The following is a 12730-nucleotide window of genomic DNA, read 5'->3' on the forward strand; positions in this document are numbered from 1 at the left end:
GAGGGAGAGACGGAAGGATAGGAGGACGAGTGGGACGGAAGGACGGGTGTAGACAGACGAACAAATGCCCGGATTTATTCATGCTTGTGGTGGAGCCTACAGTGATGGTGGTGGAGCCTATATAGTGATGGTGGAGCCTACAGTGATGGTGGTGGAGCCTATATAGTGATGATGGTGGAGTCTATATAGTGATGGTGGAGCCTACAGTGATGGTGGTGGAGCCTATATAGTGATGATGGTGGAGCCTATATAGTGATGGTGGAGCCTACAGTGATGTGGGTTTCAGTGATGTGGTGGAGCCATATAGTGATGGTAGCCCATAGTGATGGTGGTGGTTTCTTATAGGTGGTGGTATTCATAGTGATGATGGTGGTCGGCATAGTGTGGTGATGGTGGAGCCTACAGTGATGGTGGTGGAGCCTATATAGTGATGATGGTGGAGCCTATATAGTGATGATGGTGGAGCCTATATAGTGATGGTGGAGCCTACAGTGATGGTGGTGGAGCTTACACGGGGGGTGGTGGTGGTTATAGTGGTGAGGCTCACACGGGGGTGGTGGTGGCTATAAGGATGAGCCTACAGTGATGGCGGAAGCCTATGCAGTGATGCAGGGTGGCTTCACACGGTGGTGATGGAGCCTCACACGGTGTGTGCCTACATAAGTAAGTGTAGGTGGTGGAGCCTACAGTGATGGCGGAAGCCTATGCAGTGATGGTGGTGAAGCCTACACGGTGGTGATGGAGCCTACACGGTGGTGATGGAGCCTACATAAAGGTGGTGGTGGAGCTTACACAGTGGTGGTGTCACTTGACGCGGGAAGCTTCAACATTATTAACTGTGGGAGCCAGCATGCAGGCAAAAGGTGGCTAATAATAGCGGGTAGGTCAGTACCACTCACACCTCTGATAAAAACAAAACAAATGCCATACAACTTGTTTTCCGAGCCAAGGAATGTTGGAAAAAGTACAGCGAGTGGCGAGGTAAACACAGTCACTCCCAGCCACGCTAAGGCCAGCCAGGGCACGATACTTCATTAGTAAAGAGGATCACTTTATTAAGACAATTGACAGTTGCCAAATGCCGTAAGTAGTGACAGTTTACGAGAATATCGAGGAAGATTCATTCGCCTTAGTAGCATACCGTTAAGCATGTCTTCCCGGACCGTCAGATGTCGGCCGTTTTGCGGAGGTCGTCGGCCTCTTTCTGTGAATTCCCTCCACTACCGCCTCACGCTCCCTCGCCTCCCGCACATACCTCCACTTATCTTCCCGCTCCCAACACTCTCACACTCTCTGGTAACAACACAACATTTCAAAGGTAGGATTACTGTTTACAATTTAGATGTTAGCGGTGAATATTAAAGATGAAACTGTCACCCTGAACGAAACCTTTTGGAACAGGTAAGATTGTGTTCACAAACTATGTCGGTCGTTGACTGACACACTCGTGGGGGGGCGCGGCGGCCATAAGGTGGCTCCTCCCACACACTCCCCGCGGACTGTCAACCTTGCCGCTCCTCCGCACAACACTGAATGAAAATCTGCCCCTGGTAACACAAGCCAGATTTCGGATCACTTTTAAAAATTAAGTTTTTCCTTCCTCGTCAACAATACACCTTCCCCACGACCTACGTGTGTTTACCATTCACAGTTTTTACACCAGGGATACATATTTGACTATTATAAATAACATAATAACATCTCAAAATAACAGGGAGGTACTACCGCCTGGGAAGATATTGGAAGCATAATGTGTTGTCTAATGGTAGACCCTGCTGCCATATGGCATCACGAAAATTGTGACCAAGTCCCAGGTTGCTGATCTGTCTTTCTGCCTCATTTGCACACAGTTGAAGGGTCTCAATTGTTTCCCTTATCAATTGACAACATTATTATTATTACATTTTCGCCTCCTAGGCCCCGATGTGGGTCAGTGACCTGTGCCTGGGTGGGCTAATCCCCACAAAAAAAAAATACTGTTATACATGTACTGGAAAAATATGTAGTTAAGCTGTGATGTAAAGATTTAAATCACTTGACCCTGCTTCCTCACCCCCCCCCCCACCGCCTATGACCCCACCTTTCACAACCCCAACCACAACACGGTAAAGACAGGATCCATCATGTTCATACAGGATATTATTTATGAATACTGTACTGGGTAAATATTATTGCCACTATCCAGAATATTCCAAACCACTACTACTATCACCACTATTAACTTCACTTCCACCACAGTCACCACTATCACAGGCATCATTATTACTATCACCACTACCACCATTACTACTCAAAAATACTTCTACTACCATCACCACCATTATCAGTGCCACCACAAATGACACCACTACCACTACCCCAACCATCATCATTATTATTCAAGGCATAACCACAATTTGTTAACTTGCTCATAGCCGAACTCACCACTTCTACCACCACTACCACCATCACCTTGTAGGACGTTTCTACCACCACTACCACCAACAAAGCCCAAAGAGATACCTAACACCATCACCACTACCTGAATATTTCTGACACCATCACCACTACCAACACCCTATATTACCACCACTACCACACCACATTACCATACACCCACTACTATCACTATACAACTACACCCAACACCACACTATAACCACCATATCCACTGTACCATTACCATAATACCAACACACCCACTATCCTCAGCATACAACCACAAACTTCACCATACTGACATCACTATACACCACACAGCCAATCAATCAATCACCATTCTCTCACAACACCACTCATTACACCATCACCATAACCAAATTAATTAGTACTTACACTACCATACCCACATATTAAGTGCACCATGGTATAGTGTGATTCGGTCTACACTACACTACACTACACACACACACGTTACATAGATCCTGTATACAAGACTTCACTTGGGTGGCACAGACCAAGGACTATAAACAGTACCACTACAGTACCACCTGGCAGCACTACATGTAAACTTTTTGTATAGTAGGTGACACTGACCAGAGTCTTCACGCCTTCACTCACTCTATCATCCTTTACCATGTCCTGAGACCTCCTCCTCCCACTCTTCCTATAGGTTCAGGCTAGTTACCATCATATCGTCCCTCCCTGACCAAATCCCCCTATCACGTCGTCCCTCTCTGACCAAATCCCCCTATCACGTCGTCCCTCCCTGACCAAATCCCCCTATCACATCGTCCCTCTCTGACCAAATCCCCTCATCACGTCGTCCCTCCCTGACTAAATCCGTCTATCACGTCGTCCCTCCCTGACTAAATCCGTCTATCAAGGCGTCCCTCCCTGACTAAATCCGTCTATCAAGGCGTCCCTCCCTGACTAAATCCGTCTATCAAGGAGTCCCTCCCTGACTAAATCCGTCTATCAAGGCGTCCCTCCCTGACTAAATCCGTCTATCAAGGCGTCCTTCCCTGACTAAATCCGTCTATCACGTCGTCCCTCCCTGACTAAATCCATCTATCACGTCGTCCCTCCCTGACCAAATCCCCCTCCTTGAGACACGCCTGGATTCATTTGGCATTACTCGGGACCTCCCACACACGCTTTGCCATATATACAGATGGTGTAAAAAAAAGAAATCCTTTACACTTCTTCCCTTCACTACTACGTGTAACTTGCCAACACAAACAATTGGTCCTCCTCTCAAACACGAGAACTGACCACCATCTTCCTTCCTGGGTCACTTGTTATGTCTCTCACGGGTATGCTGAGTCAGGCTCACCTAAGTCAGCACGGTGACCACCAATATACTCCAATGTTAGTATACTCCTCCTCCTTCTCTTCTGTGTTTGCTGCTGAGAGCGACTCCTGACATGCAAAATTTTGTCATGATTGGAATAGTTGTCAGTGTCAGCGCGCACAGACAGACAGACAGACAGACAGACAGACAGACAGACACACACACACACAGCCACCCATCTAACCTAAGAGCTACATGTCATGGATTAGCTGTTTTATTATTATTATTTATCATTTCACCATAATTTTGTCACTTAGTAGCCGTTAGGGCGGTAGTTTTGTTCTGGGTTCCCTTCAGTGTCCAGTGATTAGTGCTAGAGTACCCGGGAAAAAACCTATGATGTTTGGTAGGTGTCGCACTGGACTACATAACTCCTCGACCCGGGTTGGGGAGTGAACCCAGGACACTACAGGGAGAGGCACGCGCTTTACTGCAGTACCACCAACATCTCTCAAAGTTAATAACAAAATGATCTAGACGTCTATTCTTGATTTACCAAAGTCTCCTTAATTCAAACATTTGACTTGAAAGCTGTGGCAAAAGAATAATAAAAGCTTTACGTTATTCGTAATCCGGAAGGTGAGAGGAAGTATGGCGAAAACCGGAGGGAGAGGGAGGGAGTGGTGGAGGCAGGCGCGGGGAGGGCCAACACCAGGCTAATGTCAGCGTACTCGCCGCTGGAGTTGGGGAGGGGTGCATGAACCCGCGATGCCGACGGCGCAATTTTCATTTGAAGATAGAGGTTTGTTTAGAGAGGATATGGACTGGTTCTGCCACTTCTTCTGGGTGTACTGACAGAAGTTACAGAGTGTTGGCATCACCAGCTCGACATCCTGGTTAGCACAAGTCATACTAGTGAGGAAGAAGACAAGTGTGGAGCAGCATTTGGGTTCATGAACTCTGGACCTACACGGTTCTCAGGTACACATCCCCACCACCAAGCTGCCTTGACTGATTCTCACTTTTCTTGTATGTTAAGTCATGCACACCCGGCTGACAATGCCAAATATATATCTAGAATTTACACGAAGTAAGACGGTGTAAAGATGACGAAGTGACGACATGGGGGAGTGGCAAGCTGTGGAGAGGAAGGAAGGGAGCCATTGCCCCTCCCACTCGGCGAGCTGCGGCATGGTCCCGTAACTGTGCCTGTGCCTCTGTCACTGGCATTATCGCGGCGCTCCTCCCTCCCTCCCCCTCCCAGCAGCAGTGCAGGACCCAGGGAGGCGCCACACGGGCCCAGTGCGCCGCCTACCTCCGTGCGGGGAGCTACTTGTCTGAGTCGCCGCGGCCTTCATAACACGTGGACACCTCCACCATCAACAATATTACCCCTCTACACTTGTCGTTGTCCCCGTGGCCCTACACACGTCACTACTTTATCCTTTATTATGTCCACATAATAAACAAAACACCAAATCCTGTACAGCATGGGCCAACATTTGACTTTGATAGTACCACATTGTAAGAGTCTCTCAAACCTTGCGGTCATTGACACTGATTTCTATGACTAACTCTAAGGAGTGTCAACCCCGAGAATAAACTGTACTACACTATTGTTTGGGTACACAGTTGATCACTTTCGTTCCAAGCAAAGTTGAGGACTTGCCGAGTGTTGAGGATACGTGAGGCAGGTGTTCAGTAGCCAAGCCCAGGTGAGAGTGGGAGGTGTGAGTGCCTGATGGGCCATCGTACAGGTGGCGGGAAGCGCGCCAGGTGAGGCTCACTGAGGCCTACAGTGCCACATACACACGCCTGATGCCCCTGTGTGTTGAGGTGGTAGTGGGGGGCGGCAACGTTACGGGCGGCCTGCCACCCCCCCGACCACCTCCCTCCACCATGAAGGCGCCAACAAGAAGACGTCTCTGCTGCAGGCCAGCACCATACACTCTCAGGTCAGTGTCCTCCTGTAGCAGGTCATGTGTCACCAGCGTCCTAGGGCCCGCCAGTGTCCTGTAGCAGGTCATGTGTCACCAGCGTCCTAGGGCCCGCCAGTGTCCTGTAGCAGGTCATGTGTCACCAGTGACCTAGGGCCCGCCAGTGTTATCCCCTACCAGGTCATGTGTCACCAGTCACTTGGGTGCCGTTCACCTCCTACCCACCGCTGTCATCCTACACAGCATCATGTGACCTACAACACCCCCCACCACCTACTGTCAACAGTGTGGTCCTACACAAGATGGTGCAGGCCAGACCACCACCAGGCATGATGTACCGTCTCCTCTATCACCTGTTGGTCAGGGTGCAATAAACCTGAGTGGCCAAGAAGTGTACACACCCACACCTTCAGCAGTGTGTGTGTGTGTGTGTGTACGACTCCCTTGCACACACCCTCAAACACTATATATAACGGATACTTAAAAAAACTAATGTAATTGGTATTACGTGTCTGGCGGCGTGTACTTTCCACAGCTGTTAGCGGAGAGTTGGCCCACAGGTAGCAGCGGTCTGTCGCCCCACCCCCTCCCCCTTTAGATGTTGTTGTTATGTTGTGAGCGTCACCCACCACACCATCTACGTCACTGTGGTGGTGGCTGGTTCATCTGCACCAACCCTCAACCTCTCACCCAGGCATTACGTTGCCCTCAGCAACCATCACTCCAACCATCACTCACCACCCAACCATCACCCTCACCACCCATCCCCCTCACCACCCAACCATCACCCCTCACCACCCAACCATCCCCTCACCAACACATCACCCTTCACCACAACCATCAACCCCTCACCCACCCAACCATCACACCATCACCCCTCACCCAACCCTCACCCCTCACCACCCAACCATCACCCCTCACCACCCAACCATCACCCCCTCACCACCCAACCATCACCCCTCACCACCCAACCATCACCCCCTCACCACCCCACCACCCCCACACCCATCACCCCTCACCACCCAACCATCACCCCTCACCACCCAACCATCACCCCTCACCACCCAACCATCACCTTATCTCTGCAAACATCAACTCAACAAAACAAACTCGAAATCATTTGTGAGCGCTGGTGGAGGTTAGATTAGGTTAGGTTAGGTTAGGTTAGGTTAGGTTAGGTTAGGTTAGGTTAGGTTAGGTTAGGTTAGGTTAGGTTAGGTTGTCAGACAGTTATCGTAGTGCAGTCGTGTCTCGGTTGGCTGTAACAGATAGAACTGACTGACTGACTGACGACAAACCCTAATATTGCACCATTCTTTGACCTTTGACCTCTGGCAAAGGAAGAAACCTGGACGATTTTCTCAGTAATTTTTTGTTATGGTGTGTGTGTGTGTGTGTGTGTGTGTGTGTGTGTCTGTGCGCGTGTGCATGTATGTATGTATGTATGTGTGTATGTGTGTGTGTGTGTGTGTGTGTGTGTGTGCGCGTACTACACACTTATAATGCCGTGGTAATTAACTCAGAAACAAAGGAATGATGTGGAAATTGTTGACGGGAAGAAGAAAATGAGGAAGAAGAAAAAATAAAGAAATGAAAGAAGAAAATGAAAGAAGACGAAACGAAGAAAGAAAAAGAAGACCCATTTGTCTTCCGCCACTTCATCACGAGGAGGAGGACGAAGAGGAGGACGAAGAGGAGGACGAAGAGGAGGACGAAGAGGAGGACGAAGAGGAGGACGAAGAGGAGGACGAAGAGGAGGAAGAAGAGGAGGAAGAAAAACAAGAACAGCCTTGAGGTGTCGCTTTTAATCTACAGAACACCTGAATTTTTTTTTTTTTTGCATATCATTAACTAAAGGCATTGAGGACCACAGGTAAATCACACTGTAGATTCAGCTGTGTCTATCCTTATCGTGACGAGATAAGGAAGGTCGCATGAGTAGTATGAGATATTACAGAATTCTGACGACGTGTTTATAGTGGTGGTGACCAATGGACGACCGGGGATATCTCGTGTGTTCGACAATCAGCTGACGTATCAAGTCTAAAGTGTTGATTTAAGTGGTTTTATTATCCAAAACAGTTGGTTAATTACTATTATTACTTTTATTTTTATTTCACTTCGATAACTGTATTGTTGTGTTAGATCTGTAGGGGTATGGGGGAGAGGGGTGTGGTAGGGGAAGTTGAGGAGGGGGTGTGGTAGGGAGTTGAGGGAGGGTGTGGGAAGGAGGAGGTGTAGGGTAGTGGTAAGTTGAGGGGAGAGGGGTGTGGTAGGGGAAGTTGAGGGGAGAGGGGTGTGGTAGGGGAAGTTGAGGGGAGAGGGGTGTGGTAGGGGAAGTTGAGAGGGGAGGTAGGGGGGGTGACAGGGGGTGGTTTGAGAGAGGGGTGACAGAGGGATCGATAGGGAGGGGGCGTGGAGGTGGTGGTTTAGGGGGGGCGGCAGGGAGCACTGGCCGCCCCCCACCTCACGCCTCCCCACCCGCAACACACTGTTACTCCCTGTCACTGTACTTAACGGTGATCACGTGTTACTACTATCGCCACGTGTTACTTCCACCACGTGTCGCTACCACCACGTGTCGATGTTGCCACGTGTTACTACCGCCACTTCCCAAGCATGTGTCACCCCTCATTCCGTGTCACAGTACAACTAGAGAGAGAGAGATAAATGACTAAAAATGAACACTCTCTCTCTCTCTCTCTCTCTCTCTCTCTCTCTCTGCAATACAAACAAACAAACCACGTCATGAACAACACCAAACAAAACAACCAAGGGGACTCATAAGAAGTGAGAAGTCAGTCATAAATGTCAGGACAGGAAGCAGTATAACGCAAGTACAACAACATAGTCTCTAGTCCCGGATGTTGATGTTAGAATCCTACCACAACACTGACCAACACACACACACACACACACGCACCAGTGGGTGAACGAGAGACATAGAAAGAGGGAAGAATAACAGGAGATAGAAAGAAAGAAGAATAACAGGAGAGACAGAGAGAAGGACAGGATAATAAGAGGAAATTCACTTTCAATATATAATACAGTACTTGTGGTCTAATGTGTAAAATGACTTGTAATGTTGTTGTCTAGTATGTGACCCTGGCTTAGTTTACGTGTTTGAGGGACTTGGTTGAAGGACCTACCCTGACCTAACCTATCCTGGCGCAGCTCTGTCCAACCTAACCAAACCTAACCCCCCCAAAATAGCGTTAGGATGGTTATTAATCATTAGGTGATATAAACTGAGAGAACTTTCGAGTAATCCTTTACAAATATACACTGGATATTAAATCTTCTATAAGCCTGAAACAGAAGAACCAATAGAAACCTTTCCCTCTGTCGAAATCTTAAGAGAAGTAGATCTGATTGGTGAGTGGGAGCTGGGTGAGGGAGGGAAGTGGAAAAGGAGAATGGCCAACCACCACCACTACTACACCTCGTACCCGGTTATAAGTCAACAGAGAAAGGTAGAGTACAAATATAAGACCATCAATAAGGACGCTCCTCTCTCAGTGGTGCGTCACAGCCTACTACTCCACCACTCCCCCTACACTGTCAACACAACTCCTTATGGTGTTTACTTACCGAAGTTTCACCATGATGTTGAGTTATTTTTTGTTGGTGTTCGCTTAGTAAAAAAAAATGGTCTTAAAACTGATTAATTTACTTTACTTTTTGTTTTAGTTTGTTTTTTGAGACGTTCTTTTAGGCTAAGATTGAGTATAAGTTAATGATATAAAATTTTAAAAAGTTAGTTAATCAGATTTAAGTTATAGAATATATTACGGTCTTTAACTAATGCGAGGAATGGTGTATAATTAAGGCAACTTGATAACTTATGGCAACTTTCTCTTTTTGTATCATCCTACGGTTGAGGTTTTTTTTTTTCGCCCAGTACAAATTTGCGAACGTGTGTGTGTGTGTGTGTGTGTGTGTATGGGGTTGGAAACAATTACGGAGCACCTGCAAGGGATTAGGTACCCCAGCTCATTTCACCTGAGGAGTAACAGCCCCATCACCAATCTAACTTAACCTAACCCCCGAGGTTAGTTTAATCTCCAGGTGAAATAATAAGCTGAGGCGTAGAATCTTCAGGCGATTCAAAATTAAACTGGAACGGTAATGTTAATGAAAAAGCCAACCAAGATGTGTTCACCACTACCACAAGGTGAACACGAAACACTTCACCCACATACTGTCCCTCCTGTATGTGGCCGGGCGGCGAGGCTCACACCCCATCACCACTACCACCGCATGGTAATGACACGACGCAGGAGTCAGCGGAAAATGCAAACTCACCCACCTAATGGACAGTGTGCATCCGTCAGCACTCGTCTTTAGCCGTCAGCATGGAGGCTGAGCAACTCAGCAGCCATCGTCAGCACAAAGATTATAAACATATCAATGCAGATGACTGACCGACATTCAGTAACTCATGATCCAGAAACTCGCAGTAATTACTTTCAAGACGCGGCTTCATTTCATTGCTTCACGATGCTGCTTCACGACGCCGCTTGATAACACTGTTTCACGAACTGAGATAATAATAGTCGGACTCGGTATAATTAACTTATTACTTCATGTATTAAAACTCCACACCTTCATCCGCTCTTCTGGTCGAGGTGACGTGACGCGCGCTGTGGACGTTCACTGCCCCCACAGTGACACACCTCCCTCACTCATGCGTTCATTATCACCATCAGTGAAACGTTCAGTGACACGTCCCTTGCTTACGTGTTCACTGGCTGAGTGGTTCATTACAGTTCACTACAGTAATATCAAACCAGAATGAGTGAATGATAGTGTGAGTGAGTGAATAAGCATGTGAGTGAATGATAGGGGTGAGTGAGGCAGGAGGCGGGTAGTGGTGGAGAGAGCGCCTGGCACCAACACCACCATCTGCTGCCCCTCACTCACTTACGTTATCTGTGGCTCCTTAATGTGGGGCCTCCAGCGTGTGATCTGTGTGTGGCCCCCTAATGTACTGCATGGCACCCAGTGTGTGTGTGTGTGTGTGTGTGTGTGTGTGTGTGTGTGTGTGTGTGTGTGTGTGTCCCCTCTATGTGTGGCCTCAGTGTGTGTCCCTTCAGTGAGTGGCCTCGTGTGTGTGTGTGTGTGTGTGTGAACCGGAAATCACATTATCTATGCATCACAACATTTATATCCCCCCAAAATAAATCTGATACATTCTTCAATTAATACATTCAAACATACATAATATATACATATACATACGTTCATTTATGCATATAACTGGAAGACGGAAACAAAATCATACTTGCATCATTTCACCATTTCCTCATCACCTAGAGACACGTCCCAGTTCTCGCAGTCTCCTCTCGCGTTTAAAAATATTCCATTTCAATTATTTCCCCGGTTAAGATTACCAGTCACACCCCACAACACTGCAGACTAAATGGCAGAGACACTTAAGATACGTAATAGTTTGTAATAATGGTACAAACTGTAATATATTAGGGTAAAGATGGTGGTTTCTTCATTAAGGCTTTGAAAGGTTGGGTTGCTAAGCGCGAACTTAGCAACAAGGAGTAGGCTACCTCCCCTCCCTCGGTAATAATATACGTTAATAAACTAAATTTGCCTGCTGGGGGTGACTGTCATTCATTCATCGTGGTAGAATATGCAAATTGACCCAAACTCACAGGAAAAATTTCAAAAAGTTTCAAGGGTTCTACGAAAACAAGAAGGACAAAAATAAACCAAGAACTTACATTCCCAAGCCATGCACACTACACACCCGTCGCCGCCGCCGCTGTCACTGACCCCTGAGGCACTTACAGAATTTCACCTGGCCATAAACGGGAGACAATACGTGCGAGTCTCTCTATGCACATGAATGCAATAACAAAACTTATTGAAGATGAAAAAAAAATATATATATATAAACTAAAAAAAAAAAAATATGGAGATGGGTGAATAAATTATTACCTTGGTGTGCTATAATTGTAATGGCGGGAAGATGAAGCTGAATGATACTGTTTATAAGCTCTGCAGTGCCAAGTCTCGTGTCTACTGTATTATGCCAAAGAAAAACTATACAAAAGAAACATGTCTTATAAAATAAAAATAACTAAAACACTAAAGATATTAAAGACTTCAGGGTACAAAAATCGTACTGCATCTTTTACCAGACGGACGATGTTGTTGCAGTCTTTAATTTTTCCAACTGTCTAGAACATCATGGCACAGACCATTTAAATTATTTGGACTCTCTTAAAACGCGATCAAGTCTTTAAATCTCCACTGAGACCGAGTACTTAATAGGTGTTGGTGGGCGTGTTTATAGGGTGCTGCAGGTGTGTGTGGGGGGGGGTTACGTTGGCGTCCCAGCACTCGCCCGGCAGTTTGGCTCCCTCACTACCTCCCAGTTCATGGTGCGCCTTAGATAAGTTGTTAGGTCTGTAGGCCGGGAACCTGTCTGTCTGTCTGTCTGTCTGTCACACCATGCGGCAGCAGTGTTGCCAAATGTGGTTGGTGAAAATCGGCTCGATTGACCTGTAGAATCGGCTAAGCACAATATTACGCGCGTATCCTAAACAATGTGCAAATTTTAAGTAAATATACAAATGTTAAGTACTCACCACTTAGTTCAGAGAAAAAAATATGCCGTCCTCTTCTTCCTCTTCTAATATACTATAGGACTAGGCGTGTGTGTGTGTCTGTTCTGGGCAGCCGAAAAGGCACAATCGTTTTTCATCAAACTTGGTGGAAAAATCGCAAAAAATTCGTAGAGTGGAACAAACCTGGTCCAATGTCGATGGTTTCTTTAGGAAGACATTAGTTAAAATTTTATTTACGATGGAAAACGATGCAAGTCTACGGACTTGGCGCACCCTAATTAACCATGCATGTCTACGGACTTGGCACATCCTCATTCGCTGTACGCTGTCATGAGCGTTCAAACTCTCACAAGGGCACGAACGTGCCCGCGATAGCTTGTCAGTCTCTATAGTAGAATAGCTTCTGTTGCCTTTGATGTCGATGAACTGTATGTTACCATTGTACCTATTTCCTTTACCACTTGTTTTGGCAGTTCATACGAATGGCAACATTT

This window comes from Homarus americanus, unplaced genomic scaffold (assembly GCF_018991925.1).
Source record: "Homarus americanus isolate GMGI-L3 unplaced genomic scaffold, GMGI_Hamer_2.0 scaffold4060, whole genome shotgun sequence".
NCBI lineage: Eukaryota > Metazoa > Arthropoda > Malacostraca > Decapoda > Nephropidae > Homarus > Homarus americanus.